This window comes from Arvicola amphibius, chromosome 1 (genome assembly GCF_903992535.2).
Source record: "Arvicola amphibius chromosome 1, mArvAmp1.2, whole genome shotgun sequence".
In the NCBI taxonomy this organism is placed as follows: domain Eukaryota; kingdom Metazoa; phylum Chordata; class Mammalia; order Rodentia; family Cricetidae; genus Arvicola; species Arvicola amphibius.
In genome coordinates this window covers 104,619,297-104,636,491 of record NC_052047.1, presented here as the reverse complement: position 1 = coordinate 104,636,491, position 17,195 = coordinate 104,619,297, and the positions used below count along the sequence as shown (strand labels likewise).

Sequence of the window (17,195 nt, the reverse complement as noted above, 5' to 3'; positions counted from 1 at the left end):
ATGATGAAGTGGGGGCAGCCTCTCCCATGCTTACGACTTTCGGGGCTGGCTCACCTAAACCTGCACTAACAGGGTTGCCTCTCCCCACTCCTAGGACCACAAGGCCAGCTCTCCCACCTGCCTCAGACCTCATTCCTTTTATTACCAGTGCAATCCATTCTTTTTCATTGCTATTCACAGCTCATTGCTTGGGCATACGCCAGTTTATTATTCCATTATTGAAGACACAGAAGTAATTTCCAGCTGGGCTATTAAATAGGTAAACATTTTCTTTATAAATATACTTAGAAAAATATAAAACATAAAGATGGCTACTATATTATCTCAAAGATCAGAGTGAACATTATCAGCCAGAATTTCTATGAAATCTTACAAAATTTCTTCCAACTGAAGGAGCCTTGCCTGACATTCTCGATTTCACATATATGTTGCATGCAATGAATATTAATTTATATCTTTATGCAGATATGTACATATTCTAATGAATATTGGGGTAAAGACTCCCAGGAATAATATGATACTCTGTCAGTTATGATGGCTTCCCTCACAATTATTTTTATCTTACAGTGTGCAAAAATACACACATACAACCATTGTGACTTTTACTTTAAGTATCCCAAGATTTTTCTGAGATAACCAACATTTATTATAAAATAGGCTTTGAGTTAGATGATTTTGCCCAACTGAAAATGTTTAAAGTAAGCCAAGCCAAATTCCTATGCTCCCTATCTGAAACAGAGTCTAATTGCCCTTGGTATATCGGCTATGCATTTCACAAAATATTCAGATATTGTACAAAGATGTCAGTAAGTTAAAAAGAGTTCACGGGGGTAAGAGGATGTTCCTAAAGAGGAGTGATAATCTGTCTAAATACTGGACAGAAAGGATATCCTAGGAAGGGAAAATTCAGAGAGCAGAACAGACCCAAGAATGAGACTTCAGGCAAGAGGACATCGTCGTGGAGCTAAAGATACAGTAGGAAAGTCAACTAATGGCTCCCTGGTTAGACTGAAGGAGGAACAGACTCGAGTCTGTGTCTATAGACTGGTTTGTGAAAAACATGAAAGTGAAGCATTAGCTATAAAACTGATCTTTCTTCTTTGTGTTCTGTCTCAGCACTGACACTAGAAACAACGGCTTGCATCTCCTGGTTTCCTGCTGGTGGGAGAGAACAATGCCAGTGATTAGCTCTCGGTTCCTCAAAGTCCAAACACGGTGCCTACCAGGTTATCTCACTCACTGCGTCCGTCACACAGCAGTTACCTGAGAAACAAAAGATCTCCGAAGTACTAACTCCAATTTTGCTTAATATTGTCACTGGAAGTCAAATAAAGCCTGTTGATTTTCCTCAACTTTTTTCAGTCTTCAAATGGACAGACATAAAAACTATTAAAGAAACATAATATCTGTCCTGGCTTCAGCCAGCCAGACAAATCAGCATAATGGGAGATGGGCACAAAGCCCCACTTCTACCTAAGAGTGTTTGGTAGTTGGTATCTGCCAGGAGAGTCAGTTTCTCCAAGGGAGTGGACCCTGGTGCGTAGACCACTCCTAATGAGAGCCATATCTCCGAGAGTATATGAACATAAACAGTACCTGGCGAGTTTTGAAGGAGGAGGAGAGGACACAGAGTAAGACAGCAGAGAGGGAAGATTTGGAAGGTGTGAGGAGAGGGGGTAAATATGATCAAAATACATTGTATCAAATTCTCAAAGAAATAATCTTAAAGTGAGGGTAAAAAAGAATGTATAAAAACTTTAAAGAAACTAAAGAAAAAAAGAAAATTTTAAATACACTTACAATTTATTCTGCAGTATATGTAACAAAAATCCTGTTGTAAGTCAGTCATGCCACAGTCTAAACAATGAAGATACCATCAGAGCACAGTCAAGAACCTACGAAGGACTGTGGCAAGCCTGCAAACTGAAATGTGGTGTTTTTACATTAAACGTTTATTAAGCTGTAATGTTCACAATGTTTTAATTCAGTCCTTGTCAATCTACAGAGACAACTATATGAAAGCTAATGATTAATAAGTAGAGGAATGTACGCCATCACTGTACAAAACAATAATAAGCCTTATGCTTTTTTCTGTGCCAGATGTTCATAGAACCAACCTCCCAACTATGATATGTTCACAAGCATGGCTTTCTATTGCATCAAACTACAGGCTCCATGAAATTTCTAACTTAAATGTGTCTTAGTGAAAATAAATGTATACACACAATTACATTGCTCTAGATTCAACGCGGATGTTTTTTCATTGTGATGCATAGTGAAATTCATTATAAGTAAACTTTCTTGTTCTTTTAGTTACTTTGGTGTGGGCATCCCTCTTTTGAAGATGTCCCAAACATATCCTAAGAAGACTTTCTGTGAAAATAAGCAGTTTGTCCAAGGATCAATAGATCGCCACCATCATCAACACACCACCATCTTCATCAACAGCGAAGTCGGGGATTCAGTCCTGACTCAAAAGCACATGCTTCTTAAACGCTATCCTTTTTTGATCACATGGCAAAGTGACTTTGAAAGTCAGGACAAGTCTCTTCATACACTGTCCATGGAAGTCTGGATTCATTCTTCATTCTATGTAAAGTAGGTAAAGCTATGTATGGTAAATATGCCACCTGATAATTAATCCAACTCAGCATAGTTTCTACTGTGAAGCCAAAGTACTAAGTACACGCTCACGAATCTGCCTGGTTTTGATCCCATAGATGATGGGATTCAGCATGGGAGGGGGCCAACATGCAGACATTGGCCAGTAGAATGTGGATATGAAGAGGAACATGGTGCTCAAACCTCTGGGTAATTATGGTAAAAAATGCAGGCAGGTAAAACATGGAAATGACACCAAAGTGAGATCCACATGTTCCCAGAGCTTTTTGCCGGGCTCCACTGGAGGTGAAGACAGAAGACACCATAGAGAATGAGGTTGTGGGAGACTAAGATCAGCAGGGCACAAGCCCTAGAGTACACAGGAGAACACACAAGCCATACCAACATCGACATTTAACATCAGCACAGGCAAACGTAGCAACAGCCATATGCTCGCAGTAGGTGTGCAGCAGCACATTGCTGTGGCAGAAAGGCGGCCGTTTCACCAGGAACACATTGGGGAGTATCCCACAGAAACTTCTCAGGACCACAGCCAGGCCGATCCTAGCAGCCACCATGTGACTGAGCACTGTGTCGTAGGGCAGTGGGCCACAGATGGCCACATAGTGGTCAAATGCCATGGACAACAGAATCCCTGATTCGACAATGAAGGCGGCAATGGATGAAGAAGATCTGAGCAGCACAGCCGTCAAGGGAAATTGCTCCAGCGTGAAACCAGAATACGGCCAGAGCCTTGGGCACTGCGGCAGTAGACAGGATGGGGTCAGCCACAGCCAGCGCAGAGGAAGAGGTACATGGAGGCTGTGTTCAGTGATGATGACAAGAATGAGGACACTTGTTTCCAAAGAGAGCAACCAGGTAGGAGATAAAGAAGGGGAGAGAGATCCAGGCCAGGGATGCCCAGCAGAATAGAGTGAATGACTGGATCCCATGTAATTAAAAGTCACCATGCCCAGGCCACGTTATCTGTACACTGAGTATAGGATATGACAGTCACTTCTCTCTTCCCAAAAACCTGAATGGGTTGAGGAGGATAGAACAACAAATGTATCAGACAATTATGACATTCAGACTCCTAGTTCAAGGAGGAAACTGCTGGGGGAGCCCCTGGCTCATCACCTACAAGTTGAGTTGTATACACTGTCATCTTTTCCCTCTCCCTCATCTGAAAGGCTGGTCCCATCTGAGGGTTGAACCCCAACCCTCTCTGCCTCTCCACATTAACCCAGCACTCCAACGATGTCCCTCTCCTGCCCGCTCACATGCACCCATTACCACCTCCCTGCAGCGCAAACACTGCACTGCATGACGTTCCCTAGAACTGAGCCACAATGACCAAGGCTCGTGGCACCTTTCATTTTTCTGCCTGTAATTTCCAATCTCTGTCACTCTACGCTTCTTAATTCTATAACAGTGATCATTAAATACCTGAATATTAAATATATTTCTTCTCTAAACCTCACACCAAAGCTATGAAATTGAAACTACCACAGTTTTGTACAAGAAACTGACAGCTTCACAAACAATTTGTTCAAACACTCTGTTAGTAGCCACATTATTATTTGAATAGAAGTTTAGATAGCATCAAATTTCCTTTAAATTTAAAGACCTTTAAAGCTGGCCCAAACCTGACCACATGACTGTAATCACTAGAATCCGCACAGGGGAAGATGAGAACTGATGCCCAAGTCATCCTTTGGCCTCTACATGCATGCCGTGGCATGTGCATAACTACACACATATGCACACCAAATAAATAAATACCATACAATAAAAATATTTCAAGCCTTCATTCCCTTATGTTGACTACCCAAACCATATTTTGAGGGCTTCCATCCCATTCCCCACCAACTCTAGTTATGCTACAACTTCAGAAGTACATCTGACTGTGTGGTATAGGCCAAAATAACATGATCATTTGAGCCATCTGTGCTCAGTCCCACCTCTGCCAGCTGCATGCAGACACACACACACATGCACACACGCACACACACACACATGCTCACATACACATGCACACACACCACACACACACGCACACACACCACACACACATGAGCACACACACACCACACACACATGCTCACATACACATGCACACACACACACCACACACACATACACCACACACACATGCACACACACACCACACACACATGCGCACACACACACCACACACACGTTTTCACCACATTCGTTTTTAGAGTCACCGTCCTATGTGCCCACTCACTGACACATATTTTCACAATCTGCACCGATAGCCCTTCACTATGACACTACAGAAGCACAAATATGCTCCCCAGACATGGAGGAAGTGCCAGGTCAGCATTAACTGCGCAAGCTCAGGCTCTCACGCATCATAAATCACCTGTGTGGTGACTCACATGAGTCACGTCAGCCCATTCTCATTCAGCATTCTGAGCTAACCAATGTGACTCTCTTCTCCCCTAGCATCTTTTCTGCACCAGGAATATCACTCTTTCATGGCACGCACACTGGAGGCCCACAGTAAAAAAAATTCCTGTGGGATTCCGTAAGGTTGGATGAGATAATTTGGTGGGAAAGACATAAAGTCAGAGGACAGGGATTTGGCTAGAAGCCCCAAATTTCATTCCACATGATCCTCTTAAACCCTAACTTAAGAATAACTTTAAACTCTGGAAGTCTGTCTACCTTTTCATACATTTGCTTGTTGTTTGTTTGTTTATCTATTTCATCCACTCACCAACACTGACTTAGTGCTATGTTGACAATATCATAACAAAATGTCAAGTCTACTTAAACTGTATTTACATTGCTGTGTCTGTCCAGCTATGCCAGCATCTACTGATAAAATGTTTCCCTTGATAACCCTCCCATCTTCTTTGTCTGCTTGTTGTAACTCACACTGTATACTGTACACCCCAGTATGTCCCAACTGTACTGTGGCAATAAGTGCATAACTACATAGCTTCTTTGTTTTTTCCTGCTTCAGAGAATCGGGCTTGGTTTTAATTAGATTTTGTTGTATATTTTAAGGATGACTAGGGCAAATGGTCACCACAGGGAAGAAAATGACTATCTACTCCATCTCACTTTTGTTTCGTGGCAGGAGAGGTAAAACTTACCCCAAAACACACAGCACAGCTCCACCACACGGTTACAGCTGCACTTGTCTCCAGTTTAGCGCAATACCACATGAGTTATAAATGTTTCTCGAAAAATGTAGTGGGTGAGTGAGTATTCTTCACTGCTCGTGTGCCAAGACACCTTTTCTCTGATTTTTACTTTTGAGATTATAATAAAATTACATCACTTCTCCGTCCCTTTCCTCCCTGTCAGCCTCTTTGTTTTTTATTCTCCCACTTGCTGCACGTTGGCATAGCTTCTAGTTTGTTCTGTTAGGAGTATTCGCTGATGAATATATTTACATAGTTTTTAATTTTTTGTTTGTGTGACACACAGTTCCTTTGGGTTTTGGTGTGTGTGTATGTGTGAGGTATATGATTTGTGTGTGTGTAACTGTACACACGCATGTCATGGAGCGTGTGTGCAGGTCAGAGGATAATTTATAATCTCTCCTTGCACAGATTTGGTATCACTGAGCCATCGGCAGCCCAGCATCTAATCCCTACGCACACGCTGAACTACTTGAGTAAATATGAGTTCCTCCAAAGATGGAGACGGTGACAGAAATGTTCTCACTTCCCTGTACTTTATCTTATTACTCATAGAAAACTCACATTTTAATACTTATTAGGAATCTGTTTGAAGTAAATAAATAAAAAAATCCCACTGGAAATCTACTCCATGCCAGGCACTCCCAGACACAGGAGTGGAGAAGACAAATGCCTCCATGGTTTATGTCACAGAGAAATGAAGCCAATAGAGGAAATCTGAAAAGAAAAGTCTTTTGTCGATGGCTATTTTGGTGCAATTTTATTAAGCTGGGTGAGACATACTGATACTTTTAAGATAGGAAATCATGTAAGGTGCATTTTTTACTGCAAAATGCTTCCCAAGCTTGTCTCCTTGCAGAACCTGCGGCTCACGTGGGACTGTGCCATCTTTCCCTCCTCAGTGCTGGAGGCAGACCTGCTATATTCCTTCGCAAACACATGCGAGCTCTTGGCAACCCGTGTCCAAGGAGACAGCAAATTCTTCTCTCTGTTCTTTCTGCCCAAAGCTTACTGCAGTGTCACTGACAAATTAAGAACATGTGTGCATTTGAGGTGTGCAAAGTGTGTTTTGATATGTGTGTGCACTGAGGTAACCACCATAACAAAGCTGATCAAAATACTCATTACCTCACACACTTCCTTTGGGTTTGGCTTTGAGGTAAGACTTACAGTCGTAGCAAATTTCAAGTGTACTATCAATACATCCCTGAACACTGGATCTCCAGAGTGCATCCATCTCCCGTAGCTCAAGTGTGGAGCTCTTTGACTGCCTCCCCAATGTCCCCGCCCTCTGCTGCACGGCCACCGTTCTACTCCCTGCTTCTGTGGAACTGTGGCTTTTCGGTTTCACAGTGTTTGCCATGCATCAGCAAAGCCTGACAATGGAAACTATGAATTTTATTATATACCAGTATTCACTATCAGTCCAAACATATGGATCACGTCAATGCAAGATGTTAGTAATAAGACAATCTGGAAGGAGGGAAGAGAAGTAAATGCCAATTTCTTACTTTCTGCACATTTTTGTAAAGATAACTTAAATTTTACCATTTTGATATATATTTATTTATTATGTATACAGTTACCCAGAAGAGGGCACCAGACCTCATTACAGATGGTTGTGAGTCACCATGTGGTTGCTGGGAATTGAACTCAGGACCTTTGGAAGAGCAGGCAATGCTCTTAACCACTGAGCCATCTCTCCAGCCCAATTTTACCAATTTTTTAATTTAATCATTGAATAAAAAATAAAACTCAATGTTTTGGTTGATTCGGTGTATTAGACAGAGGTGAAGATCATTAGCAAAAAGTAAATACAGGTTAGGAAATATAACTCAAGCATAATTCAAAGAAACACAAAAGTAATAAAGAAGGGTTAAGAATATTGGAGGTCAGCCTGGCGGTGGTGGCGCACGCCTTTAATCCCAGCGTTCGGGAGGCAGAGGCAGGTAAATCTCTGTGATTTTGAGGCCAGCCTAGTTTACAAGAGCTAGTTCCAGGACAGGTTCCAAGGCTACAGAGAAGCCCTGTCTCGAAAAAAAAAAAAACAAAAAAAAAAGAAAGAAAGACAAAGAAAGGAAAGGAGAAGAGAAGAGAAGAGAGAATAAGAGAAGAGAAGAGAAGAGCAGAGAAGTAGAAGAGAAGAGAAGAGATAGAGAAGAGAAGAGAAGAGAAGAGAAGAGACGAGAAGAGAAGAGAAGATTAGAGGTCAGGTAAGAAGACAGAGCCTCTAAAACACCTAGTTAATGGAATCCGCCTAAGTGTCCATCAATAGAAGAGGAATAAAGAAAATACAGTGTGCCGCCCCCCCCAACCCACGGCCTCGTGGACCCAAGACAGCGGTGGCAGGGGTGGTGGGCATCGTTAAGAAAGCAAACATGTGAGGAGAGGTGGGAACGGTAGAGAAACGGAGCGCTGTGCGCTCGGAGACAGGCAGAACTGGAGACGAGACAGAAGCACAGGTGATGAGAGAGGGCTAGAATCTACTTGCTGTCATTATCCTATACGGTCGGCCAGATGACGCGCAACAACCTGGAGCTTAAGCAGACTCAGACTCAGCCCCGAACCTACCTTAGCCTGGCCACAAGAGTGCCTGGCTCTAGGCAACCACGGAGACCTGAGATGAGCAACAGTTCACTGTCTGAATTGGATCTCCTAGAAGGACCATTGTGGCCCTGGATGTCACCAGAGACCAAATTAGTATTGGTGACCCATGCTGCTGCACATGCCACGAAGAAACCTGAGACCGGTGTAGACATAAGCAGTCGGTGTGATTGCCTGATGCTTTGGTGATGTCCTCCAGCTTTGCTCCCTCGGGGGTGCCACGCTGATGTGACTGACATGTGTACACACTGAGGCCTTGTCTTAGGAGGCTCATAGCCCCTGTAACTGCGAGAGCCAGAGTGGGGCCAGTGTCCTGATACAGGTGTCTACTGCCCATGTTACCACGGAAACCCCGGGCCAACGCTGTGGTCTAGGCCTCTGCCTGGAGCGTACACAGGCACGCTGGCCCCTCAATTTCACCACCCCCCACAGAACTGGTGACAGGAACAGGGCAGTGGCATGGGCTCAGGCCACTGCAAGGCTCTGCTCAGTTGGTGACTTCTGGAATGGATGCAGGCGGAAGAAAGAACTCGTCTTTCCCTTAGGAGACTGGCCACTAGGAATGTGACATGTTCCAGAAAACATATGGACAACACAAATATGGACTTTTTCCGCCTTGGGGTGGGAAGGGTCATAAGGGAGAGAAAGCAGACGAGGGAAGACTGGAGGTCTGTGAACAGGATACACGATGCGAAATTCAACAAATAATCAATTAAAATAATTTTAAATATTGTGTATATATATACACACACACACACAGTTTCCATTCAGCTATAAAAGGGATGAAATCACATAATTTGCAGAGACTTGGATACAATACTGGAGATCATCGTGTTAGGCAAAGTAAGTCAGAGTCAGAAAGACAAAAATCTCCTTTTCTCTCATTTGTGAACCCGAGGTTTTAGATGCATGAAATCACACATATGTGACATACATAAATACACATGTATATGATGTGAAAGACGAAGTAAGGATAGAAGAATGTGGAAAGAGGAAGGGCAGCAAAGGGGAAACGAGGAAATGGGGTGGGCACACTGGCAGGACGTGAATACTGGAACGAGAGTGGAGCCCAGCACTGGGCACAGCGAGTATACAGTAACAAAGCTATGCATCTTAAACTCCACGTGTTCCCATCCCGCTCCTGATCTGAGGCCTTGAGAAGCATATCACAATTCCCCTAGTAAAGTTTATCCACAAAGAGAGTCATCGAGATAAATAGTTTGGCTCAACGTGGCTCAGCCACCAGGGCCGCAGAGTTCACCTCATACGTGACTAGAAGGTTGAAAATACAACAGATCATGAGTCACTTGGTCTCGGATGTGTTTGGTCTTGACCCCATAGATGATGGGAGTCAACACTGGTGGAGCCAGAATGCAAGCGCTGGCAAGCAGGACATGGTATCAGTTACAGTCTGGGGGTTGAAAAGGTCACAGGCCATGAAAGAATATGATGACACAGACATGGGACCCACAAGGATCAAGACCTTTGTAGCAAGCATCTTGGGATGGGAGGTAGAAGATAGCATGGAGAATTGGTATGTAAGAAATAAATATTAGCACAACATCTAAAGTGATTGTGGACATTAAAACAAAGAATCCAAGCCAGATGTTTACTTGAATGTTGTTACAAGCAAACTCGGACAAGCCAGTGTGTTCACGAGCTGTGTGTGGAAAGACTGCTGGTTCTGCAAAACGTTAGTCTTTTCAAAAGCAATATTGTGGGCAAAATTGAGATGAAAGTGGACCCAGTGGTGATGCAGGGATCATCCAGAGAAGTTTCCCCAGCATGGAACCAGAAAATTGCCAAGGCCTGGGAACCGTGTGGGTGAAGAGGACAATGTCTGCTCCCGCCAGCTTGCAGAGGAAGAGGTCCATGGGACCATGGAGACCAGGCCTGTGAGGATATTGAAGATGAGCAGGCTGTCCCCAAGCACAGCTGTGATGTGGGAAATGAAGAAGGGGAGGGGGATTCGCGTGTGCTGGTCCTCTAGGCCAGGGACGCCCAACAGGCAGGAAAGTGAGTAGCCGAGACCAGTGCAGTTGGCAGGATCCACTGATGCGGACGGCCTTCCACAGAGAACTGAAATCTCATGCTGTGCCCAAAGATAGTGTCTATGATACCAGAGTCATATAGTACTTCCCTGTTGTGCTTCATGGCTGGCGTGCCTGGAACTATATCAGATGACCAGTTGAATAAGATAGAACTGCATCTTTGAAGAGACAGAAATAATACAGCCAGGTCAAGTTTTGCAAAGCTAATTGAAATAATATGCTCACTGAACATATTAGTGTACAGTAGTAAGAAGTCTATGGGACCACAAAGGGCAAAGTAATTTGCTCTGCTAAACTGAAGGATCTGATTTGGCCCAAGTCCTATTGTGAGTTGAGCATCAGCTACCACAAGTCAATCAACCTCTCACCAAGAGTAAAACTGTGTGCACCCTGAGGGGAGTCAATGAGGTATACAAATGCTAGAGAGGCCCGAATCCATCTCTGTGCATCACCGTCCTGAACAGAAACAGAAGATAAAGTCGAATAATTATGTGTAAATAGGAAGAGATGCTAGGAAGGCTTCCAGGAGTCAAGGGGTATCCAGTGCTTTTGGATAACAAAACAGCAAAGTCTTATTTTAACTGTTTTCACTTAGTTTGATCTTAATTGATTTTGAACTTCATTTTTCATTGTGCACTTCTGGAATCTAGCATGTAAAAGTGCTGAATGAAATTTTGAGTCTGTGCTATTTAGTGAAAAGATTTTGAAGTATTGATGTTTCTCTGGAGACTATAGAGTATAATTATTATGAGTCAAGTCATGGCCTTTCTTCTGAAGTTGTTCTGTGACTTCTCCTGGGATGTTGAGAACAAACATCTTTCTCATCAGAAGTAGTCAGTGATAACAGGCTCAAGATATGATTCCACCCAAGTCCAACTTGGCAAATGAAGAAGTTTAACGAGGTTAGGAGTTGAATGGGGTCACTACCAGGAGCATGAAGGACACAAAAACCCAACCCAGTATGGGCTATGACTCATAAAAACCACATCCTTGGAACTTCCTACCTAACTGGCAGACAGTTTGACACAATTAAGAGTCTCTTGTACACAGAAGTTTCTGTCCCACCTAGTCCTACAGCCATTAAGTCCCAAATAAATACTCAGAGGCTTATATTAATTATAAATTGGTTGTCCTCTTATCTCAGGCTTATTACTAGCTAGCTCTTACAACCTAAATTAACTCATAATTCTTATCTACGCTTATCCATGTGGCTTGGTTTTCTCAGTGAGGCAGCACTTCCTCTGCATCTAACTAGTGATTGACACTTTCTCTTCCCAAAATTCTCCTAGTCTGGTCACCCCACCTATACTTCCTTCCTGGCTACTGACCAATCAGCATTTTATTAAACCAAATGGGTTTAATCTTTACAGTGTACAAGAGCATTACCCCACAGAGCCTCTCTTTCCCAGCAGTCATTACTACTTACGTGGCCTTACCCTGTGAATGGTGTTGGTTTTGAGTACTTTCCTGAGATTTCACATTCTGTTCACTCCCAAAGTCTTATAGCCTCCCTCTAGGATGAAATGTTGCAGTTCAGGGACAATTGGCAACATTGTCTTTCAATTGATTAGTGTTTCCATGGTATAGGATTTCTCATCTTTTTACAGTTAATGTTTCTGCCTCAGAGCTTATGATGGTTGTCCTATTGGTAGGATGCATAAAGAAGCAGTATTAGTTGACTGTTGACCTGAAAATCTTAAACATTCCTTTGGAATACTCACACATAAATACATATGCATATTGTTCTGTTTCTGCTTACATCGACTCTCACACTATGTATTTTCTTTTTACTCTCATGATTTCTATTTCTTTAACTTTCTATCGTGTTAAATGAGTTAATCACCACTGGATTCCATTTTTATTAATTTTTAAATTATATGCATGTCTGTGTGTAAATAAGGGCACTTTTGTGCCTTTGTGTGCATTTGCCTGGGAGCTGGATTTATGTGAGGTTGTGAGCTGTATGAGATGCATACTAGAACTGAACTCAGGTCCTCAGCAGGAGCAGCACATTTCCCTCTGCTAGTGTGTTTGAAAACATAAACACGGAGTCTGGGCTTGAAAGTGAAAAAGCATTTGCTCCTTGACATCACTAGCACGTGACTACTTTCAGCAGGCACCCTTACTTGCTTTCTAGATGCCCCTCGACAGAAGAATAGATAAGGAAAATGTGGTACATTTACACAATTAAGTACTACACAGCAGAAAAAAGTAATGACATCCTGAAATTTGCAGGCAAATGGATAGATCTAGAAAAAAAAACATTGAGTGAAGTAACTCAGGCACAGAAAGACAAATATAATATGTATTCCTTCATGAGTGGCTTTAAGACATAAAGCAAAGAAAAACCAGTCTACAGGCTACAACCCCAGAGAAATTAGACAACAAAAAGGACCCCTAAGAGAGACATACATAGATCTACATAGGAAAGTGAAAAAGACAAGATCTCCTGAGCAAATTGGGAGCTTGGGGGTCATGGGAGAGGGTAAAAAGGGAGAGGAGAGGAGGGGAGGGGAGGGGAGGGGATAAAAAGGTATCGCTCAATAAAAGCAATAAAAATTAAAAAGAAATAATAGCAGAGCGCAAAGTCACTGATCCAGGATGTCACTTAACTAAAATAAAGAGCATGAAGGAATGAAATGTTCTATGTGATAGCCCAGAGATATCATAAATGTTTCAGAGGAGCCGGGCAGTGGTGGCGCACGCCTTTAATCCCAGCACTCGGGAGGCAGAGGCAGACGGATCTCTGTGAGTTCGAGGCCAGCCTGGTCTACAAGAGTTAGTTCCAGGACAGGCTCCAAAGCCACAGAGAAACTCTGTCTCGAAAAACCAAAAAAAAAAAAAAAAATGTCTCAGAGATTGAGAAACTCCATGAAGCGAATCCCAAGGCAACAGAGTGTTCTCATTCACTTTGTTCCAAAACTCACGCTAGTATCACGGGAACATGTCTGGAAACAACCCCATCTACCCCAGAGTCTGCACAGGAGTTTCTTTGTTAAGTAGAGTACGTGAGAACACGACACTGCTCTCATGGGTACGAAACCAGAGATTAAGTTCTACAACCTCCCTAGTAAAGTTGCTGAAGATGCAAAATTGACCGAGATATCTGTCAGGTGACCTGTCCCATCCACCAGTTCCAAACACCACTCCATAGATAACTGTGGATTCCAAAACCTGAGTTCTGAGCTTTTGACCCAAATTCACTTATGTTTTGTAAACAAGACATGAATTACCTGCTCCTGGATTTGCTTGGTCTTGATTCCATAAATGATGGGGTTCAACATAGGTGGGGCCAGAATGCAGACATTAGCCAGCAGGATGTGGATATGAGGTGGAGTGTGGCACCCAAACCTCTGAAAGTCATGAAGATCCCAGACCCATAAAAGAGGATAATTATGCAAGCATGGAAAGCCTGGAGTGTTGAGCGCTTTATGGTGAGCATCCTGGGAAGGCATGCAGAAGATGGCATGGAGGATAAAAATTAACACAACATCTAAGACCACTGTTGACATGAGAACAGAAAACCCATACCAAATGTTTACTCGGATGTTATTACAAGCATATTTAGCCAAACCTATGTGTTCACAAAAAAGTATGAGGGATGATACTCCTTTTGCAGAAAGTCAATCTTTTCAGAAGAAATATTATGGGGATAACTTCTCAGAAAAAAAACGATCCCTCCAATTTTCCCAATCAGACAGTTTGGGAGAAGAGTGGTGTACCTCAGGGGATAGCAAATGGAGATGTAACGGCCAAATGCCATCACCAGCAAGATCCCTGACTCAGAGATGAAGGTGGAACAGTTGGTGGAGCAGGGATCCAGAGAAGTCTCCCCAGCATGGGACCAGAAAATGGCCAAGGCCTGGGAACCATGCGGGTGGAGAGGACAATGTCTGCTCCCGCCAGCTTGCAGAGGAAGAGGTCCATGGGTCCATGGAGACCAGGCCTGTGAGGATAATGAAGATGGTCAGGCTGTTCCCATGCAGGGCTATGATGTGGGAAAGGAAGAAGTGGTCCTTTAGGCCAGGGATTCCCAGCAGGCAGAAGACTGGGTGACTTACAGCAGTGTGGTTCAAGATAGTCATGCCCAGAAAGCCCTGCAGACCCAAATCTTCCAGTTCACAGACCTGGGAGAAAACATGTACTTCCTTTAGTTTTTGGTGACAATCACTAGGAGTTTTCCTTGTGTTCTAAACCTTCCATCTTTTTGAATATAAAAATAAGAAGCACACCAAGACAAAGATGATCTATGCTCTAATGAGTGACATCCACATAGAATTATAAAAAAAAGAGATATTAATCTCTAAATCTCAGTCACAAAGAATCAAACACACACAGGGTGAGTCACTTATGCCTGGAGGGCTTGCCTTGAATGTCAGAGGTGAAACCATAACCTGAGTAACAGAAGAGAGAAGAAGCAGTGTAAGTTAGTGCACAGCAATGCACAGTGTGGTTCTGACATGTTTTCCATCCAAAGTAGCCAGGATGGAGGGAGGACAGAAGAGAACCAAGGAGATGGCTATATGGCAAATGTTTTTCCTTCTGTAAAGGGTCTTGAGCACACCTGCTTCCTCAATCCTTAACCTTGACAGTTCTCAAAGCAAGAATTAAAATGATTGATGACCCCCCCCCATGTATGTTTACTAAAACCTGACCCTAAAAGGCCAGTGATGTTCCAGGAATACAACGGGTCTGAGTGTGAGACAAGCCCAGAGGAAAGAATCACACTTATTAACCATCACTTGACCCAGGGCTGCATATTTCCTTTGTTCATCATGCAGGGAGCTGCCATCCAAGGTGTTCCCTGCTTCCCTGCTTTGTAATTAGAAAGCATTGCATGAGAACCACTCACCAAACAACGAAAAAGCAAGAAAAAGCAACCAACACAAATGAGATTACAAAGTTCTCTGACTTCACTGTGTTTACTTATGAAGATACACCAGGACTCTTTTTTCTTTAGACTTTTTTCTTTATTTTATTTTCAGAGATTGTGATATAATTAAGCATTTCTCTATTCCCTTTTCTCCTCCAGGCTTTTCCATATATCCTTTCTTGTTCTGTTTCAAATTCATGGCTTCTTTTTTCAATAATTGCTATTACATGCATATATATTCCTATATATACATACATACATATATATTCCTAAATGTAACCTACTCAGTTTGTATAATGTTACTTGTTTACAGGTTTTCAGGACTGATCATCTGGTTTTGAATAGCATTTAGTGTGTTCTTCCCTGGGGGGACTATTTCCCCCATTCTCTGCACTTCTTAATTGCCTCTAGCTTTTGTGGACAGGTTAATTTAAGAAGAAATGATGACCTGGCTCATGTGTCTGAAATGAGGTTCTCCGTGCTCACCCTAGTGAACCAAGCCACCAATGAACAAAATTAAAAAGACAATCGTTATTTGGGGCATGGGGTGGATTACAGTTCTTGTTACTTGGAAACAAACAGGGAATTTCATTGTTTCCCAAAATACAGTTCTTCATTCACTAGCCTACTCCTTCAGCAAACATGTTTTAAGCAATAACCAGTGGTTTGGTTTTGTTTGGAGGGCGTCAGGCTTTATATCTAGACACAGGCTTATAGCTAGAGAGAAGGGAGGACAGACAAGCCAAGAGCTTCTGCGAAGGCTCTAGGCAGGCTGCTCTCTGAGGGCACCGTCTGGAAGGAATGGAACTCATCCTGCAGTCATAATGATGAAGAAATCTGAGGACACGAGGGGATACATTGATAGCGCAGTAGCTGCTATTTATCTTCTCCTCTTTAACATTGCTCCTTCAGTTACTACTCCTACCTGTCAGCCGTGGCTCTCTTCTTGAGGGGAAAACCAGTTCCCACTTGTCTTCTCCACCTGCCAAGTTGCCCTGGCTGCCAATGTCAATCCCAGGAAAAGTGACCGTGGCCTGTGCCCCTCAGAGGTCTTTTCACATGCAAGGTGCCCACAGTCCTGTGTCAGAACATTTTACATCTTCTCTCCTTATTAGAGCCTCTGCCGTATCCCCAGCTGCTTCTCCTCACTTTTCCAAATGTTCTCTTTGGCCCCTGTGCTCTCCACTTCCCTCCCATGGCCTCACCTTCTATACCTGCTGTCAGGAGGCCAATTCATAGCTTTCAGGTTTAAATTTATCAACACATATCCCATTGCCTCTTAGAGTCCTTACCTTGATTATAGAGCCAGGCCACCCAAAAACATCTGTATAATCACTGGGCCATCTGGAGACTTCAGGAACACACAGGAGGTCTGTGCAGATTCAGCTTGTGTGTCCACTGTTATCCTTTTCTGAGAACACTTGAGGGAAAGCCTTATACCACACCCTCCTGGGATGAAGCTGGGCTGCTCAACCAGTCTTTTTCTTAAATTGTGGAGTCTCCAAAGTCAACACCTACCTCTCTGTTCTCTTCTATTCTCTCTGACTTCTCTCAAGATGGTATCCTGCAAAAGCCTCCTCTGTCTACCTTCACAGCTTAGCTAATTAAACAATGTTAAACACAAAGCCATGGTGTTGAATGCCTTTAGTCCCAGCACTCAGGTGGCAGAGGCAGGAGGATCTTCGTGAGTTGCAGACCAGTCTGGTCTATACAGCAAGTTCCAGAACAGTCAGGACTTCACAAAGAAACCCTGTCTCAAAAATTAATTAATTAATTAGCTAATTAAATAAAATTTTAAAAGTCGAGGAGGGCACACCTTTAATCCCAGAACTTGGGAGGCAGAGGCAGGTAGTTCTCTTTGAGTTCAAGGCCAGCCTGGCTTTATAG

The 17,195-nt window shown here is 43.1% G+C and overlaps 3 pseudogenes; all 3 read right to left on the bottom strand.

Annotated features, from left to right (window-relative positions):
- Nucleotides 1–2,659: 2,659 nt before the first annotated feature.
- On the bottom strand, nucleotides 2,660–3,572 carry LOC119807773 (annotated as a pseudogene).
- A 211-nt stretch (nucleotides 3,573–3,783) lies between these two features.
- LOC119816988 lies at nucleotides 3,784–11,851 on the bottom strand (annotated as a pseudogene).
- A 1,784-nt stretch (nucleotides 11,852–13,635) lies between these two features.
- LOC119807010 lies at nucleotides 13,636–14,520 on the bottom strand (annotated as a pseudogene).
- Between the last annotated feature and the right edge of the window lie 2,675 nt (nucleotides 14,521–17,195).